The following is a 16,576-nucleotide window of genomic DNA, read 5'->3' on the forward strand; positions in this document are numbered from 1 at the left end:
AGCGCTGATCGAGCGATGAGCGTGGTATCATGTTGCAAGTGGCTGCATGGCTTAGCTTACTAAATGCAAATGCATTAGAGTAATATTCTTAGCATTACTCGAGCCTACGGCCACACCACACTGAATGCGCCCGATCTCGTCTGATCTCGGAAGCTAAGCAGTGTCGGGCCTAGTTAGTACCTGGATGGGAGACCGCCTGGGAATACCAGGTGCTGTAGGCTTTTTTGTGCTCCAAGTTCAGGAAGTGAGCCATTTCTCAATTGCCTTTCAAAACTGCAAGGTCTAGCCGACTAGATGCTTAAAAGTACAAAACTCACTAGGCCCAGAGCCTACGGCCACACCACACTGAATGCGCCCGATCTCGTCTGATCTCGGAAGCTAAGCAGTGTCGGGCCTAGTTAGTACCTGGATGGGAGACCGCCTGGGAATACCAGGTGCTGTAGGCTTTTTTGTGCTCCAAGTTCAGGAAGTGAGCCATTTCTCAATTGCCTTTCAAAACTGCAAGGTCTAGCCGACTAGATGCTTAAAAGTACAAAACTCACTAGGACCAGAGCCTACGGCCACACCACACTGAATGCGCCCGATCTCGTCTGATCTCGGAAGCTAAGCAGTGTCGGGCCTAGTTAGTACCTGGATGGGAGACCGCCTGGGAATACCAGGTGCTGTAGGCTTTTTTGTGCTCCAAGTTCAGGAAGTGAGCCATTTCTCAATTGCCTTTCAAAACTGCAAGGTCTAGCCGACTAGATGCTTAAAAGTACAAAACTCACTAGAACCAGAGCCTACGGCCACACCACACTGAATGCGCCCGATCTCGTCTGATCTCGGAAGCTAAGCAGTGTCGGGCCTAATTAGTACCTGGATGGGAGACGGCCTGGGAATACCAGGTGCTGTAGGCTTTTTTGTGCTCCAAGTTCAGGAAGTGAGCCATTTCTCAATTGCCTTTCAAAACTGCAAGGTCTAGCCGACTAGATGCTTAAAAGTACAAAACTCACTAGGACCAGAGCCTACGGCCACACCACACTGAATGCGCCCGATCTCGTCTGATCTCGGAAGCTAAGCAGTGTCGGGCCTAGTTAGTACCTGGATGGGAGACCGCCTGGGAATACCAGGTGCTGTAGGCTTTTTTGTGCTCCAAGTTCAGGAAGTGAGCCATTTCTCAATTGCCTTTCAAAACTGCAAGGTCTAGCCGACTAGATGCTTAAAAGTACAAAACTCACTAGGCCCAGAGCCTACGGCCACACCACACTGAATGCGCCCGATCTCGTCTGATCTCGGAAGCTAAGTAGTGTCGGGCCTAGTTAGTACCTGGATGGGAGACCGCCTGGGAATACCAGGTGCTGTAGGCTATTTTGTGCTCCATGATTAGTAATTGCACAACTTCTCAATTACTTTTCAAATTTGGTATGTTTCCAAAATAATTTTATCCCGTTTTATAGCGGAAATGTTGGACAACATTATGAGGGCTGGAGCTACCTATTTACATATAATTAGCATACAGGTAGTGTGTTCATGGGTAATAAATCGACTTTCACATGTAATGCAGTACAGAGAATATTGAGTCCTTCAAGAGGCATGAAAGAAAGCCGTTATTGTGTTGATTGTTCTCTCCACCTCCCTGCAACAGAAACAGGATGGATGGATTAAAGTTATCCTACCAGACATAGGAGTCCTGAATGGGCCCACCAGTCTTATATATCTCGCCTGATCGAGCGCTGATCGAGCGATGAGCGTGGTATCATGTTGCAAGTGGCTGCATGGCTTAGCTTACTAAATGCAAATGCATAAGAGTAATATTCTTAGCATTACTAGAGCCTACGGCCACACCAGACTGAATGCGCCCGATCTCGTCTGATCTCGGAAGCTAAGCAGTGTCGGGCCTAGTTAGTACCTGGATGGGAGACCGCCTGGGAATACCAGGTGCTGTAGGCTTTTTTGTGCTCCAAGTTCAGGAAGTGAGCCATTTCTCAATTGCCTTTCAAAACTGCAAGGTCTAGCCGACTAGATGCTTAAAAGTACAAAACTCACTAGGCCCAGAGCCTACGGCCACACCACACTGAATGCGCCCGATCTCGTCTGATCTCGGAAGCTAAGCAGTGTCGGGCCTAGTTAGTACCTGGGTGGGAGACCGCCTGGGAATACCAGGTGCTGTAGGCTTTTTTGTGCTCCAAGTTCAGGAAGTGAGCCATTTCTCAATTGCCTTTCAAAACTGCAAGGTCTAGCCGACTAGATGCTTAAAAGTACAAAACTCACTAGGACCAGAGCCTACGGCCACACCACACTGAATGCGCCCGATCTCGTCTGATCTCGGAAGCTAAGCAGGGTTGGGCCTAGTTAGTACCTGGATGGGAGACCGCCTGGGAATACCAGGTGCTGTAGGCTATTTTGTGCTCCATGATTAGTAATTGCATAACTTCTCAATTACTTTTCAAATTTGGTATGTTTCCAAAATAATTTTATCCCGTTTTATAGCGGAAATGTTGGACAACATTATGAGGGCTGGAGCTACCTATTTACATATAATTAGCATACAGGTAGTGTGTTCATGGGTAATAAATCGACTTTCACATGTAATGCAGTACAGAGAATATTGAGTCCTTCAAGAGGCATGAAAGAAAGCCGTTATTGTGTTGATTGTTCTCTCCATCTCCCTGCAACAGAAACAGGATGGATGGATTAAAGTTATCCTACCAGACATAGGAGTCCTGAATGGGCCCACCAGTCTTATATATCGAGCCTGATCGAGCGCTGATCGAGCGATGAGCGTGGTATCATGTTGCAAGTGGCTGCATGGCTTAGCTTACTAAATGCAAATGCATAAGAGTAATATTCTTAGCATTTCTAGAGCCTACGGCCACACCACACTGAATGCGCCCGATCTCGTCTGATCTCGGAAGCTAAGCAGTGTCGGGCCTAGTTAGTACCTGGATGGGAGACCGCCTGGGAATACCAGGTGCTGTAGGCTTTTTTGTGCTCCAAGTTCAGGAAGTGAGCCATTTCTCAATTGCCTTTCAAAACTGCAAGGTCTAGCCGACTAGATGCTTAAAAGTACAAAACTCACTAGGCCCAGAGCCTACGGCCACACCACACTGAATGCGCCCGATCTCGTCTGATCTCGGAAGCTAAGCAGTGTCGGGCCTAGTTAGTACCTGGATGGGAGACCGCCTGGGAATACCAGGTGCTGTAGGCTATTTTGTGCTCCATGATTAGTAATTGCACAACTTCTCAATTACTTTTCAAATTTGGTATGTTTCCAAAATAATTTTATCCCGTTTTATAGCGGAAATGTTGGACAACATTATGAGGGCTGGAGCTACCTATTTACATATAATTAGCATACAGGTAGTGTGTTCATGGGTAATAAATCGACTTTCACATGTAATGCAGTACAGAGAATATTGAGTCCTTCAAGAGGCATGAAAGAAAGCCGTTATTGTGTTGATTGTTCTCTCCACCTCCCTGCAACAGAAACAGGATGGATGGATTAAAGTTATCCTACCAGACATAGGAGTCCTGAATGGGCCCACCAGTCTTATATATCTCGCCTGATCGAGCGCTGATCGAGCGATGAGCGTGGTATCATGTTGCAAGTGGCTGCATGGCTTAGCTTACTAAATGCAAATGCATAAGAGTAATATTCTTAGCATTACTAGAGCCTACGGCCACACCAGACTGAATGCGCCCGATCTCGTCTGATCTCGGAAGCTAAGCAGTGTCGGGCCTAGTTAGTACCTGGATGGGAGACCGCCTGGGAATACCAGGTGCTGTAGGCTTTTTTGTGCTCCAAGTTCAGGAAGTGAGCCATTTCTCAATTGCCTTTCAAAACTGCAAGGTCTAGCCGACTAGATGCTTAAAAGTACAAAACTCACTAGGCCCAGAGCCTACGGCCACACCACACTGAATGCGCCCGATCTCGTCTGATCTCGGAAGCTAAGCAGTGTCGGGCCTAGTTAGTACCTGGTTGGGAGACGGCCTGGGAATACCAGGTGCTGTAGGCTTTTTTGTGCTCCAAGTTCAGGAAGTGAGCCATTTCTCAATTGCCTTTCAAAACTGCAAGGTCTAGCCGACTAGATGCTTAAAAGTACAAAACTCACTAGGACCAGAGCCTACGGCCACACCACACTGAATGCGCCCGATCTCGTCTGATCTCGGAAGCTAAGCAGTGTTGGGCCTAGTTAGTACCTGGATGGGAGACCGCCTGGGAATACCAGGTGCTGTAGGCTATTTTGTGCTCCATGATTAGTAATTGCACAACTTCTCAATTACTTTTCAAATTTGGTATGTTTCCAAAATAATTTTATCCCGTTTTATAGCGGAAATGTTGGACAACATTATGAGGGCTGGAGCTACCTATTTACATATAATTAGCATACAGGTAGTGTGTTCATGGGTAATAAATCGACTTTCACATGTAATGCAGTACAGAGAATATTGAGTCCTTCAAGAGGCATGAAAGAAAGCCGTTATTGTGTTGATTGTTCTCTCCATCTCCCTGCAACAGAAACAGGATGGATGGATTAAAGTTATCCTACCAGACATAGGAGTCCTGAATGGGCCCACCAGTCTTATATATCGAGCCTGATCGAGCGCTGATCGAGCGATGAGCGTGGTATCATGTTGCAAGTGGCTGCATGGCTTAGCTTACTAAATGCAAATGCATAAGAGTAATATTCTTAGCATTTCTAGAGCCTACGGCCACACCACACTGAATGCGCCCGATCTCGTCTGATCTCGGAAGCTAAGCAGTGTCGGGCCTAGTTAGTACCTGGATGGGAGACCGCCTGGGAATACCAGGTGCTGTAGGCTTTTTTGTGCTCCAAGTTCAGGAAGTGAGCCATTTCTCAATTGCCTTTCAAAACTGCAAGGTCTAGCCGACTAGATGCTTAAAAGTACAAAACTCACTAGGCCCAGAGCCTACGGCCACACCACACTGAATGCGCCCGATCTCGTCTGATCTCAGAAGCTAAGCAGTGTCGGGCCTAGTTAGTACCTGGATGGGAGACCGCCTGGGAATACCAGGTGCTGTAGGCTATTTTGTGCTCCATGATTAGTAATTGCACAACTTCTCAATTACTTTTCAAATTTGGTATGTTTCCAAAATAATTTTATCCCGTTTTATAGCGGAAATGTTGGACAACATTATGAGGGCTGGAGCTACCTATTTACATATAATTAGCATACAGGTAGTGTGTTCATGGGTAATAAATCGACTTTCACATGTAATGCAGTACAGAGAATATTGAGTCCTTCAAGAGGCATGAAAGAAAGCCGTTATTGTGTTGATTGTTCTCTCCACCTCCCTGCAACAGAAACAGGATGGATGGATTAAAGTTATCCTACCAGACATAGGAGTCCTGAATGGGCCCACCAGTCTTATATATCTCGCCTGATCGAGCCTGATCGAGCGATGAGCGTGGTATCATGTTGCAAGTGGCTGCATGGCTTAGCTTACTAAATGCAAATGCATAAGAGTAATATTCTTAGCATTTCTAGAGCCTACGGCCACACCACACTGAATGCGCCCGATCTCATCTGATCTCGGAAGCTAAGCAGTGTCGGGCCTAGTTAGTACCTGGATGGGAGACCGCCTGGGAATACCAGGTGCTGTAGGCTTTTTTGTGCTCCAAGTTCAGGAAGTGAGCCATTTCTCAATTGCCTTTCAAAACTGCAAGGTCTAGCCGACTAGATGCTTAAAAGTACAAAACTCACTAGGCCCAGAGCCTACGGCCACACCACACTGAATGTGCCCGATCTCGTCTGATCTCGGAAGCTAAGCAGTGTTGGGCCTAGTTAGTACCTGGATGGGAGACCGCCTGGGAATATCAGGTGCTGTAGGCTTTTTTGTGCTCCAAGTTCAGGAAGTGAGCCATTTCTCAATTGCCTTTCAAAACTGCAAGGTCTAGCCGACTAGATGCTTAAAAGTACAAAACTCACTAGGCCCAGAGCCTACGGCCACACCACACTGAATGCGCCCGATCTCGTCTGATCTCGGAAGCTAAGCAGTGTCGGGCCTAGTTAGTACGTGGATGGGAGACCGCCTGGGAATACCAGGTGCTGTAGGCTATTTTGTGCTCCATGATTAGTAATTGCACAACTTCTCAATTACTTTTCAAATTTGGTATGTTTCCAAAATAATTTTATCCCGTTTTATAGCGGAAATGTTGGACAACATTATGAGGGCTGGAGCTACCTATTTACATATAATTAGCATACAGGTAGTGTGTTCATGGGTAATAAATCGACTTTCACATGTAATGCAGTACAGAGAATATTGAGTCCTTCAAGAGGCATGAAAGAAAGCCGTTATTGTGTTGATTGTTCTCTCCACCTCCCTGCAACAGAAACAGGATGGATGGATTAAAGTTATCCTACCAGACATAGGAGTCCTGAATGGGCCCACCAGTCTTATATATCTCGCCTGATCAAGCGCTGATCGAGCGATGAGCGTGGTATCATGTTGCAAGTGGCTGCATGGCTTAGCTTACTAAATGCAAATGCATAAGAGTAATATTCTTAGCATTTCTAGAGACTACGGCCACACCACACTGAATGCGCCCGATCTCGTCTGATCTCAGAAGCTAAGCAGTGTCGGGCCTAGTTAGTACCTGGATGGGAGACCGCCTGGGAATACCAGGTGCTGTAGGCTTTTTTGTGCTCCAAGTTCAGGAAGTGAGCCATTTCTCAATTGCCTTTCAAAACTGCAAGGTCTAGCCGACTAGATGCTTAAAAGTACAAAACTCACTAGGCCCAGAGCCTACGGCCACACCACACTGAATGCGCCCGATCTCGTCTGATCTCGGAAGCTAAGCAGTGTCGGGCCTAGTTAGTACCTGGATGGGAGACCGCCTGGGAATACTAGGTGCTGTAGGCTTTTTTGTGCTCCAAGTTCAGGAAGTGAGCCATTTCTCAATTGCCTTTCAAAACTGCAAGGTCTAGCCGACTAGATGCTTAAAAGTACAAAACTCACTAGGACCAGAGCCTACGGCCACACCACACTGAATGCGCCCGATCTCGTCTGATCTCAGAAGCTAAGCAGTGTCGGGCCTTGTTAGTACCTGGATGGGAGACTGCCTGGGAATACCAGGTGCTGTAGGCTTTTTTGTGCTCCAAGTTCAGGAAGTGAGCCATTTCTCAATTGCCTTTCAAAACTGCAAGGTCTAGCCGACTAGATGCTTAAAAGTACAAAACTCACTAGGCCCAGAGCCTACGGCCACACCACACTGAATGCGCCCGATCTCGTCTGATCTCGGAAGCTAAGCAGTGTCGGGCCTAGTTAGTACCTGGATGGGAGACCGCCTGGGAATACCAGGTGCTGTAGGCTATTTTGTGCTCCATGATTAGTAATTGCACAACTTCTCAATTACTTTTCAAATTTGGTATGTTTCCAAAATAATTTTATCCCGTTTTATAGCGGAAATGTTGGACAACATTATGAGGGCTGGAGCTACCTATTTACATATAATTAGCATACAGGTAGTGTGTTCATGGGTAATAAATCGACTTTCACATGTAATGCAGTACAGAGAATATTGAGTCCTTCAAGAGGCATGAAAGAAAGGCGTTATTGTGTTGATTGTTCTCTCCACCTCCCTGCAACAGAAACAGGATGGATGGATTAAAGTTATCCTACCAGACATAGGAGTCCTGAATGGGCCCACCAGTCTTATATATCTCGCCTGATCGAGCGCTGATCGACCGATGAGAGTGGTATCATGTTGCAAGTGGCTGCATGGCTTAGCTTACTAAATGCAAATGCATAAGAGTAATATTCTTAGCATTACTCGAGCCTACGGCCACACCACACTGAATGCGCCCGATCTCGTCTGATCTCGGAAGCTAAGCAGTGTCGGGCCTAGTTAGTACCTGGATGGGAGACCGCCTGGGAATACCAGGTGCTGTAGGCTTTTTTGTGCTCCAAGTTCAGGAAGTGAGCCATTTCTCAATTGCCTTTCAAAACTGCAAGGTCTAGCCGACTAGATGCTTAAAAGTACAAAACTCACTAGGCCCAGAGCCTACGGCCACACCACACTGAATGCGCCCGATCTCGTCTGATCTCGGAAGCTAAGCAGTGTCGGGCCTAGTTAGTACCTGGATGGGAGACCGCCTGGGAATACCAGGTGCTGTAGGCTTTTTTGTGCTCCAAGTTCAGGAAGTGAGCCATTTCTCAATTGCCTTTCAAAACTGCAAGGTCTAGCCGACTAGATGCTTAAAAGTACAAAACTCACTAGGACCAGAGCCTGCGGCCACACCACACTGAATGCGCCCGATCTCGTCTGATCTCGGAAGCTAAGCAGTGTCGGGCCTAGTTAGTACCTGGATGGGAGACCGCCTGGGAATACCAGGTGCTGTAGGCTTTTTTGTGCTCCAAGTTCAGGAAGTGAGCCATTTCTCAATTGCATTTCAAAACTGCAAGGTCTAGCCGACTAGATGCTTAAAAGTACAAAACTCACTAGGCCCAGAGCCTACGGCCACACCACACTGAATGTGCCCGATCTCGTCTGATCTCGGAAGCTAAGCAGTGTCGGGCCTAGTTAGTACCTGGATGGGAGACCGCCTGGGAATACCAGGTGCTGTAGGCTATTTTGTGCTCCATGATTAGTAATTGCACAACTTCTCAATTACTTTTCAAATTTGGTATGTTTCCAAAATAATTTTATCCCGTTTTATAGCGGAAATGTTGGACAACATTATGAGGGCTGGAGCTACCTATTTACATATAATTAGCATACAGGTAGTGTGTTCATGGGTAATAAATCGACTTTCACATGTAATGCAGTACAGAGAATATTGAGTCCTTCAAGAGGCATGAAAGAAAGCCGTTATTGTGTTGATTGTTCTCTCCACCTCCCTGCAACAGAAACAGGATGGATGGATTAAAGTTATCCTACCAGACATAGGAGTCCTGAATGGGCCCACCAGTCTTATATATCTCGCCTGATCGAGCGCTGATCGAGCGATGAGCGTGGTATCATGTTGCAAGTGGCTGCATGGCTTAGCTTACTAAATGCAAATGCATAAGAGTAATATTCTTAGCATTACTAGAGCCTACGGCCACACCACACTGAATGCGCCCGATCTCGTCTGATCTCGGAAGCTAAGCAGTGTCGGGCCTAGTTAGTACCTGGATGGGAGACTGCCTGGGAATAACAGGTGCTGTAGGCTTTTTTGTGCTCCAAGTTCAGGAAGTGAGCCATTTCTCAATTGCCTTTCAAAACTGCAAGGTCTAGCCGACTAGATGCTTAAAAGTACAAAACTCACTAGGCCCAGAGCCTACGGCCACACCACACTGAATGCGCCCGATCTCGTCTGATCTCGGAAGCTAAGCAGTGTTGGGCCTAGTTAGTACCTGGATGGGAGACCGCCTGGGAATACCAGGTGCTGTAGGCTATTTTGTGCTCCATGATTAGTAATTGCGCAACTTCTCAATTACTTTTCAAATTTGGTATGTTTCCAAAATAATTTTATCCCGTTTTATAGCGGAAATGTTGGACAACATTATGAGTGCTGGAGCTACCTATTTACATATAATTAGCATACAGGTAGTGTGTTCATGGGTAATAAATCGACTTTCACATGTAATGCAGTACAGAGAATATTGAGTCCTTCAAGAGGCATGAAAGAAAGCCGTTATTGTGTTGATTGTTCTCTCCACCTCCCTGCAACAGAAACAGGATGGATGGATTAAAGTTATCCTACCAGACATAGGAGTCCTGAATGGGCCCACCAGTCTTATATATCTCGCCTGATCGAGCGCTGATCGAGCGATGAGCGTGGTATCATGTTGCAAGTGGCTGCATGGCTTAGCTTACTAAATGCAAATGCATAAGAGTAATATTCTTAGCATTACTCGAGCCTACGGCCACACCACACTGAATGCGCCCGATCTCGTCTGATCTCGGAAGCTAAGCAGTGTCGGGCCTAGTTAGTACCTGGATGGGAGACCGCCTGGGAATACCAGGTGCTGTAGGCTTTTTTGTGCTCCAAGTTCAGGAAGTGAGCCATTTCTCAATTGCCTTTCAAAACTGCAAGGTCTAGCCGACTAGATGCTTAAAAGTACAAAACTCACTAGGCCCAGAGCCTACGGCCACACCACACTGAATGCGCCCGATCTCGTCTGATCTCGGAAGCTAAGCAGTGTCGGGCCTAGTTAGTACCTGGATGGGAGACCGCCTGGGAATACCAGGTGCTGTAGGCTTTTTTGTGCTCCAAGTTCAGGAAGTGAGCCATTTCTCAATTGCCTTTCAAAACTGCAAGGTCTAGCCGACTAGATGCTTAAAAGTACAAAACTCACTAGGCCCAGAGCCTATGGACACACCACACTGAATGCGCCTGATCTCGGAAGCTAAGCAGTGTCGGGCCTAGTTAGTACCTGGATGGGAGACCGCCTGGGAATACCAGGTGCTGTAGGCTTTTTTGTGCTCCAAGTTCAGGAAGTGAGCCATTTCTCAATTGCCTTTCAAAACTGCAAGGTCTAGCCGACTAGATGCTTAAAAGTACAAAACTCACTAGGCCCAGAGCCTACGGCCACACCACACTGAATGCGCCCGATCTCAGAAGCTAAGCAGTGTCGGGCCTAGTTAGTACCTGGATGGGAGACCGCCTGGGAATACCAGGTGCTGTAGGCTATTTTGTGCTCCATGATTTGTAATTGCACAACTTCTCAATTACTTTTCAAATTTGGTATGTTTCCAAAATAATTTTATCCCGTTTTATAGCGGAAATGTTGGACAACATTATGAGGGCTGGAGCTACCTATTTACATATAATTAGCATACAGGTAGTGTGTTCATGGGTAATAAATCGACTTTCACATGTAATGCAGTACAGAGAATATTGAGTCCTTCAAGAGGCATGAAAGAAAGCCGTTATTGTGTTGATTGTTCTCTCCACCTCCCTGCAACAGAAACAGGATGGATGGATTAAAGTTATCCTACCAGACATAGGAGTCCTGAATGGGCCCACCAGTCTTATATATCTCGCCTGATCGAGCGCTGATCGAGCGATGAGCGTGGTATCATGTTGCAAGTGGCTGCATGGCTTAGCTTACTAAATGCAAATGCATAAGAGTAATATTCTTAGCATTACTAGAGCCTACGGCCACACCACACTGAATGCGCCCGATCTCGTCTGATCTCTGAAGCTAAGCAGTGTCTGGCCTAGTTAGTACCTGGATGGGAGACTGCCTGGGAATACCAGGTGCTGTAGGCTTTTTTGTGCTCCAAGTTCAGGAAGTGAGCCATTTCTCAATTGCCTTTCAAAACTGCAAGGTCTAGCCGACTAGATGCTTAAAAGTACAAAACTCACTAGGCCCAGAGCCTACGGCCACACCACACTGAATGCGCCCGATCTCGTCTGATCTCGAAAGCTAAGCAGTGTCGGGCCTAGTTAGTACCTGGATGGGAGACCGCCTGGGAATACCAGGTGCTGTAGGCTATTTTGTGCTCCATGATTAGTAATTGCGCAACTTCTCAATTACTTTTCAAATTTGGTATGTTTCCAAAATAATTTTATCCCGTTTTATAGCGGAAATGTTGGACAACATTATGAGGGCTGGAGCTACCTATTTACATATAATTAGCATACAGGTAGTGTGTTCATGGGTAATAAATCGACTTTCACATGTAATGCAGTACAGAGAATATTGAGTCCTTCAAGAGGCATGAAAGAAAGCCGTTATTGTGTTGATTGTTCTCTCCACCTCCCTGCAATAGAAACAGGATGGATGGATTAAAGTTATCCTACCAGACATAGGAGTCCTGAATGGGCCCACCAGTCTTATATATCTCGCCTGATCGAGCGCTGATCGAGCGATGAGCGTGGTATCATGTTGCAAGTGGCTGCATGGCTTAGCTTACTAAATGCAAATGCATAAGAGTAATATTCTTAGCATTACTCGAGCCTACGGCCACACCACACTGAATGCGCCCGATCTCGTCTGATCTCCGAAGCTAAGCAGTGTCGGGCCTAGTTAGTACCTGGATGGGAGACCGCCTGGGAATACCAGGTGCTGTAGGCTTTTTTGTGCTCCAAGTTCAGGAAGTGAGCCATTTCTCAATTGCCTTTCAAAACTGCAAGGTCTAGCCGACTAGATGCTTAAAAGTACAAAACTCACTAGGCCCAGAGCCTACGGCCACACCACACTGAATGCGCCCGATCTCGTCTGATCTCGGAAGCTAAGCAGTGTCGGGCCTAGTTAGTACCTGGATGGGAGACCGCCTGGGAATACCAGGTGCTGTAGGCTTTTTTGTGCTCCAAGTTCAGGAAGTGAGCCATTTCTCAATTGCCTTTCAAAACTGCAAGGTCTAGCCGACTAGATGCTTAAAAGTACAAAACTCACTAGGCCCAGAGCCTACGGCCACACCACACTGAATGCGCCCGATCTCGTCTGATCTCGGAAGCTAAGCAGTGTCGGGCCTAGTTAGTACCTGGATGGGATTCCGCCTGGGAATACCAGGTGCTGTAGGCTTTTTTGTGCTCCAAGTTCAGGAAGTGAGCCATTTCTCAATTGCCTTTCAAAACTGCAAGGTCTAGCCGACTAGATGCTTAAAAGTACAAAACTCACTAGGACCAGAGCCTACGGCCACACCACACTGAATGCGCCCGATCTCGTCTGATCTCGGAAGCTAAGCAGTGTCGGGCCTAGTTAGTACCTGGATGGGAGACCGCCTGGGAATACCAGGTGCTGTAGGCTTTTTTGTGCTCCAAGTTCAGGAAGTGAGCCATTTCTCAATTGCCTTTCAAAACTGCAAGGTCTAGCCGACTAGATGCTTAAAAGTACAAAACTCACTAGGCCCAGAGCCTACGGCCACACCACACTGAATGCGCCCGATCTCGGAAGCTAAGCAGTGTCGGGCCTAGTTAGTACCTGGATGGGAGACCGCCTGGGAATACCAGGTGCTGTAGGCTATTTTGTGCTCCATGATTTGTAATTGCACAACTTCTCAATTACTTTTCAAATTTGGTATGTTTCCAAAATAATTTTATCCCGTTTTATAGCGGAAATGTTGGACAACATTATGAGGGCTGGAGCTACCTATTTACATATAATTAGCATACAGGTAGTGTGTTCATGGGTAATAAATCGACTTTCACATGTAATGCAGTACAGAGAATATTGAGTCCTTCAAGAGGCATGAAAGAAAGCCGTTATTGTGTTGATTGTTCTCTCCACCTCCCTGCAACAGAAACAGGATGGATGGATTAAAGTTATCCTACCAGACATAGGAGTCCTGAATGGGCCCACCAGTCTTATATATCTCGCCTGATCGAGCGCTGATCGAGCGATGAGCGTGGTATCATGTTGCAAGTGGCTGCATGGCTTAGCTTACTAAATGCAAATGCATAAGAGTAATATTCTTAGCATTACTAGAGCCTACGGCCACACCACACTGAATGCGCCCGATCTCGTCTGATCTCGGAAGCTAAGCAGTGTCGGGCCTAGTTAGTACCTGGATGGGAGACTGCCTGGGAATACCAGGTGCTGTAGGCTTTTTTGTGCTCCAAGTTCAGGAAGTGAGCCATTTCTCAATTGCCTTTCAAAACTGCAAGGTCTAGCCGACTAGATGCTTAAAAGTACAAAACTCACTAGGCCCAGAGCCTACGGCCACACCACACTGAATGCGCCCGATCTCGTCTGATCTCGGAAGCTAAGCAGTGTCGGGCCTAGTTAGTACCTGGATGGGAGACCGCCTGGGAATACCAGGTGCTGTAGGCTATTTTGTGCTCCATGATTAGTAATTGCGCAACTTCTCAATTACTTTTCAAATTTGGTATGTTTCCAAAATAATTTTATCCCGTTTTATAGCGGAAATGTTGGACAACATTATGAGGGCTGGAGCTACCTATTTACATATAATTAGCATACAGGTAGTGTGTTCATGGGTAATAAATCGACTTTCACATGTAATGCAGTACAGAGAATATTGAGTCATTCAAGAGGCATGAAAGAAAGCCGTTATTGTGTTGATTGTTCTCTCCACCTCCCTGCAACAGAAACAGGATGGATGGATTAAAGTTATCCTACCAGACATAGGAGTCCTGAATGGGCCCACCAGTCTTATATATCTCGCCTGATCGAGCGCTGATCGAGCGATGAGCGTGGTATCATGTTGCAAGTGGCTGCATGGCTTAGCTTACTAAATGCAAATGCATAAGAGTAATATTCTTAGCATTACTCGAGCCTACGGCCACACCACACTGAATGCGCCCGATCTCGTCTGATCTCGGAAGCTAAGCAGTGTCGGGCCTAGTTAGTACCTGGATGGGAGACCGCCTGGGAATACCAGGTGCTGTAGGCTTTTTTGTGCTCCAAGTTCAGGAAGTGAGCCATTTCTCAATTGCCTTTCAAAACTGCAAGGTCTAGCCGACTAGATGCTTAAAAGTACAAAACTCACTAGGCCCAGAGCCTACGGCCACACCACACTGAATGCGCCCGATCTCGTCTGATCTCGGAAGCTAAGCAGTGTCGGGCCTAGTTAGTACCTGGATGGGAGACCGCCTGGGAATGCCAGGTGCTGTAGGCTTTTTTGTGCTCCAAGTTCAGGAAGTGAGCCATTTCTCAATTGCCTTTCAAAACTGCAAGGTCTAGCCGACTAGATGCTTAAAAGTACAAAACTCACTAGGCCCAGAGCCTACGGCCACACCACACTGAATGCGCCCGATCTCGTCTGATCTCGGAAGCTAAGCAGTGTCGGGCCTAGTTAGTACCTGGATGGGAGACCGCCTGGGAATACCAGGTGCTGTAGGCTTTTTTGTGCTCCAAGTTCAGGAAGTGAGCCATTTCTCAATTGCCTTTCAAAACTGCAAGGTCTAGCCGACTAGATGCTTAAAAGTACAAAACTCACTAGGACCAGAGCCTACGGCCACACCACACTGAATGCGCCCGATCTCGTCTGATCTCGGAAGCTAAGCAGTGTCGGGCCTAGTTAGTACCTGGATGGGAGACCGCCTGGGAATACCAGGTGCTGTAGGCTTTTTTGTGCTCCAAGTTCAGGAAGTGAGCCATTTCTCAATTGCCTTTCAAAACTGCAAGGTCTAGCCGACTAGATGCTTAAAAGTACAAAACTCACTAGGCCCAGAGCCTACGGCCACACCACACTGAATGCGCCCGATCTCGGAAGCTAAGCAGTGTCGGGCCTAGTTAGTACCTGGATGGGAGACCGCCTGGGAATACCAGGTGCTGTAGGCTATTTTGTGCTCCATGATTTGTAATTGCACAACTTCTCAATTACTTTTCAAATTTGGTATGTTTCCAAAATAATTTTATCCCGTTTTATAGCGGAAATGTTGGACAACATTATGAGGGCTGGAGCTACCTATTTACATATAATTAGCATACAGGTAGTGTGTTCATGGGTAATAAATCGACTTTCACATGTAATGCAGTACAGAGAATATTGAGTCCTTCAAGAGGCATGAAAGAAAGCCGTTATTGTGTTGATTGTTCTCTCCACCTCCCTGCAACAGAAACAGGATGGATGGATTAAAGTTATCCTACCAGACATAGGAGTCCTGAATGGGCCCACCAGTCTTATATATCTCGCCTGATCGAGCGCTGATCGAGCGATGAGCGTGGTATCATGTTGCAAGTGGCTGCATGGCTTAGCTTACTAAATGCAAATGCATAAGAGTAATATTCTTAGCATTACTAGAGCCTACGGCCACACCACACTGAATGCGCCCGATCTCGTCTGATCTCGGAAGCTAAGCAGTGTCTGGCCTAGTTAGTACCTGGATGGGAGACTGCCTGGGAATACCAGGTGCTGTAGGCTTTTTTGTGCTCCAAGTTCAGGAAGTGAGCCATTTCTCAATTGCCTTTCAAAACTGCAAGGTCTAGCCGACTAGATGCTTAAAAGTACAAAACTCACTAGGCCCAAAGCCTACGGCCACACCACACTGAATGCGCCCGATCTCGTCTGATCTCGGAAGCTAAGCAGTGTCGGGCCTAGTTAGTACCTGGATGGGAGACCGCCTGGGAATACCAGGTGCTGTAGGCTATTTTGTGCTCCATGATTAGTAATTGCGCAACTTCTCAATTACTTTTCAAATTTGGTATGTTTCCAAAATAATTTTATCCCGTTTTATAGCGGAAATGTTGGACAACATTATGAGGGCTGGAGCTACCTATTTACATATAATTAGCATACAGGTAGTGTGTTCATGGGTAATAAATCGACTTTCACATGTAATGCAGTACAGAGAATATTGAGTCCTTCAAGAGGCATGAAAGAAAGCCGTTATTGTGTTGATTGTTCTCTCCACCTCCCTGCAACAGAAACAGGATGGATGGATTAAAGTTATCCTACCAGACATAGGAGTCCTGAATGGGCCCACCAGTCTTATATATCTCGCCTGATCGAGCGCTGATCGAGCGATGAGCGTGGTATCATGTTGCAAGTGGCTGCATGGCTTAGCTTACTAAATGCAAATGCATAAGAGTAATATTCTTAGCATTACTCGAGCCTACGGCCACACCACACTGAATGCGCCCGATCTCGTCTGATCTCCGAAGCTAAGCAGTGTCGGGCCTAGTTAGTACCTGGATGGGAGACCGCCTGGGAATACCAGGTGCTGTAGGCTT

General features: G+C 46.7%; 45 non-coding genes and 5 pseudogenes across 45 annotated transcripts; all 50 read left to right on the top strand.

The window, feature by feature from the left end:
- Positions 1-102: 102 nt before the first annotated feature.
- On the top strand, positions 103-221 carry LOC138475180 (5S ribosomal RNA). The gene has a single exon (XR_011269348.1). It is a non-coding gene; the product is annotated as a 5S ribosomal RNA (ribosomal RNA).
- Positions 222-327: 106 nt separating this feature from the next.
- On the top strand, positions 328-446 carry LOC138475181 (5S ribosomal RNA). Its single transcript, XR_011269349.1, has one exon. It is a non-coding gene; the product is annotated as a 5S ribosomal RNA (ribosomal RNA).
- A 106-nt stretch (positions 447-552) lies between these two features.
- Positions 553-671, top strand: LOC138475182 (5S ribosomal RNA). Its single transcript, XR_011269350.1, has one exon. It is a non-coding gene; the product is annotated as a 5S ribosomal RNA (ribosomal RNA).
- Positions 672-777: 106 nt separating this feature from the next.
- On the top strand, positions 778-896 carry LOC138479878 (5S ribosomal RNA). Its single transcript, XR_011273612.1, has one exon. It is a non-coding gene; the product is annotated as a 5S ribosomal RNA (ribosomal RNA).
- Positions 897-1,002: 106 nt separating this feature from the next.
- LOC138475183 (5S ribosomal RNA) lies at positions 1,003-1,121 on the top strand. Its single transcript, XR_011269351.1, has one exon. It is a non-coding gene; the product is annotated as a 5S ribosomal RNA (ribosomal RNA).
- A 106-nt stretch (positions 1,122-1,227) lies between these two features.
- Positions 1,228-1,346, top strand: LOC138478152 (5S ribosomal RNA). The gene has a single exon (XR_011272046.1). It is a non-coding gene; the product is annotated as a 5S ribosomal RNA (ribosomal RNA).
- Positions 1,347-1,810: 464 nt separating this feature from the next.
- LOC138479148 (5S ribosomal RNA) lies at positions 1,811-1,929 on the top strand. The gene has a single exon (XR_011272949.1). It is a non-coding gene; the product is annotated as a 5S ribosomal RNA (ribosomal RNA).
- Positions 1,930-2,035: 106 nt separating this feature from the next.
- LOC138477681 (5S ribosomal RNA) lies at positions 2,036-2,154 on the top strand. Its single transcript, XR_011271617.1, has one exon. It is a non-coding gene; the product is annotated as a 5S ribosomal RNA (ribosomal RNA).
- A 106-nt stretch (positions 2,155-2,260) lies between these two features.
- On the top strand, positions 2,261-2,379 carry LOC138477905 (5S ribosomal RNA). The gene has a single exon (XR_011271821.1). It is a non-coding gene; the product is annotated as a 5S ribosomal RNA (ribosomal RNA).
- Positions 2,380-2,843: 464 nt separating this feature from the next.
- On the top strand, positions 2,844-2,962 carry LOC138475184 (5S ribosomal RNA). Its single transcript, XR_011269352.1, has one exon. It is a non-coding gene; the product is annotated as a 5S ribosomal RNA (ribosomal RNA).
- A 106-nt stretch (positions 2,963-3,068) lies between these two features.
- LOC138475185 (5S ribosomal RNA) lies at positions 3,069-3,187 on the top strand. Its single transcript, XR_011269353.1, has one exon. It is a non-coding gene; the product is annotated as a 5S ribosomal RNA (ribosomal RNA).
- Positions 3,188-3,651: 464 nt separating this feature from the next.
- Positions 3,652-3,770, top strand: LOC138479149 (5S ribosomal RNA). The gene has a single exon (XR_011272950.1). It is a non-coding gene; the product is annotated as a 5S ribosomal RNA (ribosomal RNA).
- Positions 3,771-3,876: 106 nt separating this feature from the next.
- Positions 3,877-3,995, top strand: LOC138479945 (5S ribosomal RNA). The gene has a single exon (XR_011273673.1). It is a non-coding gene; the product is annotated as a 5S ribosomal RNA (ribosomal RNA).
- A 106-nt stretch (positions 3,996-4,101) lies between these two features.
- On the top strand, positions 4,102-4,220 carry LOC138475557 (5S ribosomal RNA). Its single transcript, XR_011269691.1, has one exon. It is a non-coding gene; the product is annotated as a 5S ribosomal RNA (ribosomal RNA).
- A 464-nt stretch (positions 4,221-4,684) lies between these two features.
- On the top strand, positions 4,685-4,803 carry LOC138475186 (5S ribosomal RNA). The gene has a single exon (XR_011269354.1). It is a non-coding gene; the product is annotated as a 5S ribosomal RNA (ribosomal RNA).
- Positions 4,804-4,909: 106 nt separating this feature from the next.
- On the top strand, positions 4,910-5,028 carry LOC138478976 (5S ribosomal RNA). Its single transcript, XR_011272793.1, has one exon. It is a non-coding gene; the product is annotated as a 5S ribosomal RNA (ribosomal RNA).
- A 463-nt stretch (positions 5,029-5,491) lies between these two features.
- LOC138475117 (5S ribosomal RNA) lies at positions 5,492-5,610 on the top strand. The gene has a single exon (XR_011269291.1). It is a non-coding gene; the product is annotated as a 5S ribosomal RNA (ribosomal RNA).
- Positions 5,611-5,716: 106 nt separating this feature from the next.
- LOC138478161 (5S ribosomal RNA) lies at positions 5,717-5,835 on the top strand. Its single transcript, XR_011272054.1, has one exon. It is a non-coding gene; the product is annotated as a 5S ribosomal RNA (ribosomal RNA).
- Positions 5,836-5,941: 106 nt separating this feature from the next.
- LOC138478598 (5S ribosomal RNA) lies at positions 5,942-6,060 on the top strand. Its single transcript, XR_011272450.1, has one exon. It is a non-coding gene; the product is annotated as a 5S ribosomal RNA (ribosomal RNA).
- Positions 6,061-6,524: 464 nt separating this feature from the next.
- LOC138479948 (5S ribosomal RNA) lies at positions 6,525-6,643 on the top strand. The gene has a single exon (XR_011273676.1). It is a non-coding gene; the product is annotated as a 5S ribosomal RNA (ribosomal RNA).
- Positions 6,644-6,749: 106 nt separating this feature from the next.
- Positions 6,750-6,868, top strand: LOC138478908 (5S ribosomal RNA). The gene has a single exon (XR_011272731.1). It is a non-coding gene; the product is annotated as a 5S ribosomal RNA (ribosomal RNA).
- Positions 6,869-6,974: 106 nt separating this feature from the next.
- On the top strand, positions 6,975-7,093 carry LOC138480214 (5S ribosomal RNA). The gene has a single exon (XR_011273917.1). It is a non-coding gene; the product is annotated as a 5S ribosomal RNA (ribosomal RNA).
- Positions 7,094-7,199: 106 nt separating this feature from the next.
- LOC138475188 (5S ribosomal RNA) lies at positions 7,200-7,318 on the top strand. Its single transcript, XR_011269355.1, has one exon. It is a non-coding gene; the product is annotated as a 5S ribosomal RNA (ribosomal RNA).
- Positions 7,319-7,782: 464 nt separating this feature from the next.
- LOC138475189 (5S ribosomal RNA) lies at positions 7,783-7,901 on the top strand. Its single transcript, XR_011269356.1, has one exon. It is a non-coding gene; the product is annotated as a 5S ribosomal RNA (ribosomal RNA).
- Positions 7,902-8,007: 106 nt separating this feature from the next.
- LOC138475191 (5S ribosomal RNA) lies at positions 8,008-8,126 on the top strand. The gene has a single exon (XR_011269358.1). It is a non-coding gene; the product is annotated as a 5S ribosomal RNA (ribosomal RNA).
- A 106-nt stretch (positions 8,127-8,232) lies between these two features.
- On the top strand, positions 8,233-8,351 carry LOC138477884 (5S ribosomal RNA). The gene has a single exon (XR_011271802.1). It is a non-coding gene; the product is annotated as a 5S ribosomal RNA (ribosomal RNA).
- A 106-nt stretch (positions 8,352-8,457) lies between these two features.
- Positions 8,458-8,576, top strand: LOC138477915 (5S ribosomal RNA). The gene has a single exon (XR_011271830.1). It is a non-coding gene; the product is annotated as a 5S ribosomal RNA (ribosomal RNA).
- A 464-nt stretch (positions 8,577-9,040) lies between these two features.
- LOC138479635 (5S ribosomal RNA) lies at positions 9,041-9,159 on the top strand. The gene has a single exon (XR_011273392.1). It is a non-coding gene; the product is annotated as a 5S ribosomal RNA (ribosomal RNA).
- A 106-nt stretch (positions 9,160-9,265) lies between these two features.
- LOC138475569 (5S ribosomal RNA) lies at positions 9,266-9,384 on the top strand. The gene has a single exon (XR_011269702.1). It is a non-coding gene; the product is annotated as a 5S ribosomal RNA (ribosomal RNA).
- Positions 9,385-9,848: 464 nt separating this feature from the next.
- Positions 9,849-9,967, top strand: LOC138475192 (5S ribosomal RNA). Its single transcript, XR_011269359.1, has one exon. It is a non-coding gene; the product is annotated as a 5S ribosomal RNA (ribosomal RNA).
- A 106-nt stretch (positions 9,968-10,073) lies between these two features.
- LOC138475193 (5S ribosomal RNA) lies at positions 10,074-10,192 on the top strand. Its single transcript, XR_011269360.1, has one exon. It is a non-coding gene; the product is annotated as a 5S ribosomal RNA (ribosomal RNA).
- Positions 10,193-10,298: 106 nt separating this feature from the next.
- LOC138474696 (5S ribosomal RNA) lies at positions 10,299-10,407 on the top strand (annotated as a pseudogene).
- A 106-nt stretch (positions 10,408-10,513) lies between these two features.
- On the top strand, positions 10,514-10,622 carry LOC138474362 (5S ribosomal RNA; annotated as a pseudogene).
- Positions 10,623-11,086: 464 nt separating this feature from the next.
- LOC138473871 (5S ribosomal RNA) lies at positions 11,087-11,205 on the top strand (annotated as a pseudogene).
- A 106-nt stretch (positions 11,206-11,311) lies between these two features.
- Positions 11,312-11,430, top strand: LOC138478234 (5S ribosomal RNA). The gene has a single exon (XR_011272120.1). It is a non-coding gene; the product is annotated as a 5S ribosomal RNA (ribosomal RNA).
- Positions 11,431-11,894: 464 nt separating this feature from the next.
- LOC138479416 (5S ribosomal RNA) lies at positions 11,895-12,013 on the top strand. The gene has a single exon (XR_011273193.1). It is a non-coding gene; the product is annotated as a 5S ribosomal RNA (ribosomal RNA).
- A 106-nt stretch (positions 12,014-12,119) lies between these two features.
- On the top strand, positions 12,120-12,238 carry LOC138475194 (5S ribosomal RNA). The gene has a single exon (XR_011269361.1). It is a non-coding gene; the product is annotated as a 5S ribosomal RNA (ribosomal RNA).
- Positions 12,239-12,344: 106 nt separating this feature from the next.
- Positions 12,345-12,463, top strand: LOC138479087 (5S ribosomal RNA). The gene has a single exon (XR_011272894.1). It is a non-coding gene; the product is annotated as a 5S ribosomal RNA (ribosomal RNA).
- A 106-nt stretch (positions 12,464-12,569) lies between these two features.
- Positions 12,570-12,688, top strand: LOC138475195 (5S ribosomal RNA). The gene has a single exon (XR_011269362.1). It is a non-coding gene; the product is annotated as a 5S ribosomal RNA (ribosomal RNA).
- Positions 12,689-12,794: 106 nt separating this feature from the next.
- Positions 12,795-12,903, top strand: LOC138473961 (5S ribosomal RNA; annotated as a pseudogene).
- Positions 12,904-13,367: 464 nt separating this feature from the next.
- LOC138478306 (5S ribosomal RNA) lies at positions 13,368-13,486 on the top strand. The gene has a single exon (XR_011272186.1). It is a non-coding gene; the product is annotated as a 5S ribosomal RNA (ribosomal RNA).
- A 106-nt stretch (positions 13,487-13,592) lies between these two features.
- On the top strand, positions 13,593-13,711 carry LOC138475196 (5S ribosomal RNA). Its single transcript, XR_011269363.1, has one exon. It is a non-coding gene; the product is annotated as a 5S ribosomal RNA (ribosomal RNA).
- A 464-nt stretch (positions 13,712-14,175) lies between these two features.
- LOC138475197 (5S ribosomal RNA) lies at positions 14,176-14,294 on the top strand. The gene has a single exon (XR_011269364.1). It is a non-coding gene; the product is annotated as a 5S ribosomal RNA (ribosomal RNA).
- A 106-nt stretch (positions 14,295-14,400) lies between these two features.
- LOC138477874 (5S ribosomal RNA) lies at positions 14,401-14,519 on the top strand. Its single transcript, XR_011271793.1, has one exon. It is a non-coding gene; the product is annotated as a 5S ribosomal RNA (ribosomal RNA).
- A 106-nt stretch (positions 14,520-14,625) lies between these two features.
- LOC138475199 (5S ribosomal RNA) lies at positions 14,626-14,744 on the top strand. The gene has a single exon (XR_011269365.1). It is a non-coding gene; the product is annotated as a 5S ribosomal RNA (ribosomal RNA).
- A 106-nt stretch (positions 14,745-14,850) lies between these two features.
- Positions 14,851-14,969, top strand: LOC138475200 (5S ribosomal RNA). Its single transcript, XR_011269366.1, has one exon. It is a non-coding gene; the product is annotated as a 5S ribosomal RNA (ribosomal RNA).
- Positions 14,970-15,075: 106 nt separating this feature from the next.
- Positions 15,076-15,184, top strand: LOC138473964 (5S ribosomal RNA; annotated as a pseudogene).
- A 464-nt stretch (positions 15,185-15,648) lies between these two features.
- On the top strand, positions 15,649-15,767 carry LOC138480135 (5S ribosomal RNA). Its single transcript, XR_011273846.1, has one exon. It is a non-coding gene; the product is annotated as a 5S ribosomal RNA (ribosomal RNA).
- A 106-nt stretch (positions 15,768-15,873) lies between these two features.
- Positions 15,874-15,992, top strand: LOC138475201 (5S ribosomal RNA). Its single transcript, XR_011269367.1, has one exon. It is a non-coding gene; the product is annotated as a 5S ribosomal RNA (ribosomal RNA).
- Positions 15,993-16,456: 464 nt separating this feature from the next.
- LOC138479417 (5S ribosomal RNA) lies at positions 16,457-16,575 on the top strand. The gene has a single exon (XR_011273194.1). It is a non-coding gene; the product is annotated as a 5S ribosomal RNA (ribosomal RNA).
- Position 16,576: the final 1 nt, after the last annotated feature.

Source organism: Ambystoma mexicanum, chromosome 8 (assembly GCF_040938575.1).
Source record: "Ambystoma mexicanum isolate Mex_15411 chromosome 8, UKY_AmexF1_1, whole genome shotgun sequence".
Lineage (NCBI taxonomy): Eukaryota > Metazoa > Chordata > Amphibia > Caudata > Ambystomatidae > Ambystoma > Ambystoma mexicanum.